The following is a 3,278-nucleotide window of genomic DNA, read 5'->3' on the forward strand; positions in this document are numbered from 1 at the left end:
AGGAACCAGAAGATGTGCAGGTCGTCTGGTCTGTTCTCCTAATTAGCTGTGCAACTCCACAAAGGTATTTCACATTGTTAGACCTCCTGTGTGCCTCCAAGTATGCAAATACGTGTCCCGCATCATGCCAGATTGCAAATGTAAATCACACAAGGCAAGTCGAGCTTTCTGTAGAAAAGATGTTCTGCAAGCAAGACCTGGATTCTGACTCAAGGGCTACCAAGTAGTTAAACTGTTTTGGTACCTATAACCTGCCTTGCTGGAGGTACGTTAACTTGGGACATACGCTTGCCATATTTAACAAACATCCTGCTCGAAGGTTCGTCACCAATCTTAGATCTAGTCAGTGTTAAAATCAGAGCTTGAAGAAACCCAAAGCTTCTGCCAAAATGAAAGAAGGTTTGGGCATGAGTTCGCTTCAAGGTAAAATTGCACATAAAACCCTTACCCAGCCTCACCCCAGCCCAAATTTTTAGGCTCTAATCTGTCCTCGGTGCATCCTGGGCTCGGGTTTTGCTGGATTTCTGACCTGTTACTCAAAGGCCCTCATGATCCTGCTCGGACCCTTTCCTCTGAGTGGAATTGCTTCTTTCCTATCCCCCCTCCTTCTCTAACATACCTTTTTACCCTCCATGACTCACCTCAGAAATTTGCTCCCCCCATCCCTTCCGTGGTGATTTCCATGGTCAACACCCACCTCTCTCCCCCATGCTCCTGCAGCCATCCACACACATGAATCCCCTGGGACGAGCCCTGTTCCCAGCTACAGAGTCCCAATAGGGGCTGAAGTGCTCTGATGATCACCCCTCACAGGAAGTCCAGGGCGGGGACTGTTCTGGGGTTGGCACAGCAATTCAACAAGGCTCTCTGGAAATCTGGCTCTTTTTTCTTTCCATATTGCAGAATTCAGCATTTGGCTTTTCATCCTTGGTCTTGTCCCAGTGTAGTTGCCTCCTCTCCAAATGCCACGTCTGTGCACAACCATTCTCGAGTCAGGAAGAAGGAGGCGAGATCTCATTAGCTAGATGTAGTCACATGCCCACCCCTACACAGTCCTTAGAAGTGGGGATTACTCTTGGCTTGGTCCAGTCATGGTTTATCCCTTGGGACTGGGAGGGACTCACCTGTCCCAAGAACATGGTCACATGAAAAAAGCTCAGGGCCCTATAAACAAAGGAGTAATGGAAAAGAGTTGTTGCGTAGGCAAATAACAGGGGTGTTTTTTGTCTGTTATCACATACTGTAACTGCTAGTTATATACACAACTACCTTCTGGATATTTATTTATCCTTGTGCTCACAGCACCACATCCAGAGCTGGACACTTTGAAGAACTCAGCAAATATTGCCCAAATGAAGACCAAATTCACTTTGGAGTCCCCACGTGCTCCTCCTTCCCCACAAATCCTTTATGTCTCCCTTGTGAGTAACTTTGTAGTTACTCCTGGCTACCCAGGGATGGATCCTTGGAGGCACCGGCCACCAGCAGAAGAATGGGTGATTTCTATTGCGTCTATTCACATACATTCAATATAGTCACTCAAAATTAGTATGGACTGTGGAAGGCTATACGTCAACAGCGTGAACAAACTTTATGTAAGCACCGCGGGTAAGTCTCATAAATGCCCTGTACGACCCATGTATGTAATGTCCAGAAAATTCAATCTACATAAAGTTCAAAAACAGGCAAGATTAATCTCAAGTGTTAGAAGTCAGGGTGTTGTTTATGGAGGGGAGAAGTAGCTGGCAGAGGGCATGAGGGGGAACTTCTGGGGTTCTCAAAATGCTTGTTTCTTGATCCGGGAGCTGACCACATGGGCACGCTCACTTTGAGAAAATTCATCAAGCTGTATACCGGGTCTCTGTGTGAACTTCTATTTATGTCAAACTTCAGTGAGAACGTACCTTAAAAAAATACTGCCTGGTTCAGAAAGTACACTGAGCGGATCAATGTTGATGCGATTCGTGTGCCTTTGTGTTTTAATAACAGTTCAATTCTTTCAAAAATGATTCTTTCATTGTTACATCAATATAATTCATCATGGCAAGTTTTCCTTTCACACTGTACAGACAGCTGTGTCCTCAGGCCCCATGCTGGCCAGCCCTTTGTATGGGCTCTTCTGTTTATTGGCAAGGCCAGCTCTGCTCAGCACCTGTGCTCACTTGGAATCCCTAAACCCGTCCCAGATGCTTTGGCTAATTTCGTGTTTAGCGGAAAAAGTTCCCCTGATAGACAATGAGGCATGATGGAAAGAGCACAAGACTTGGAGCCATATAGACCCATACTGTTAACACCCTCCTGCCCCGTGAGAGGTCAGTTGCTTAACTTCTTGGAGCCTCAAATTTCTTATCTGTAAAATGTGCTCACCATTGCAACTACCCCGTAGGGCAGTGGTGAGGAATGAACGGGATAACATAAATGGCCAGCCCATTTGTTGTGGTGACCATTTCCCTGTCTCTACAGATGTCGAATCATCACGCTGGACATCCGAAACTAATGGAAGGTTGTATGTCAGTTACACCTCAATCGAAAATAAAATAAAATACTAAAGACTTCCTTAAAAAAGAAAAACGTGGCCAACCCAATGCCTGGCATGTTGAGCTTCTGCCCTTAGTAAATGTGAGCTCTTATTGTCATGGAAGGATCTGAAACCTCTTTTTCACCCCCTAATTTCAAAATGAATGAATGTCCTATTGCAAAAAAAAAAAAAAAAAAAAAAAAAAAAAAAAAAAAGACAAGAAAAATACAGGAAAGCACCAAGAAGAAAGTAGCAATCATTAAGCAATAACCACTGAATCACAATTTTGTGGTATGCTCTTTGACTCCTTTCCTGTGCGTTAGTGAGCATAAATTCCAGCCCACAGTTTCAGGTGGGCAAGAAATAAATCTCCGTTTCCTCTACTTGAACTTGATTTCTGTTATGAGCCCATGCTGCACTGCGGGCAGGAACTTAATCTCTCTAGTTCAAAACCCTGGGGTTTTCTCTAAATTCCCCTGGTGGGTGGAGGAGGTAAGGAGGACACTGAGCAGAGGGAGTCAGGGGCAAGAGAGTCTGGTCCATGGATCCAGGCATCCATCTAGACGGTTCGCTGCCTATAGCCCCTCACTCCCTTCTGCAGGCCCCACAGGTCCAGTGCCTCTGCCTTGTGGGTCCCCTGGAGCACGGGGACAAGCCAGGGTGTGTCACACAAGCTGAGCTGAGGTCTCATCACAGTACTCTCTCCCTGTAGTATCCCCTCTTAGAGGGTCAAAGGCCTCTCAGGAATTGACCTCAGGTC

Source organism: Ailuropoda melanoleuca, chromosome 13 (genome assembly GCF_002007445.2).
Source record: "Ailuropoda melanoleuca isolate Jingjing chromosome 13, ASM200744v2, whole genome shotgun sequence".
Lineage (NCBI taxonomy): Eukaryota > Metazoa > Chordata > Mammalia > Carnivora > Ursidae > Ailuropoda > Ailuropoda melanoleuca.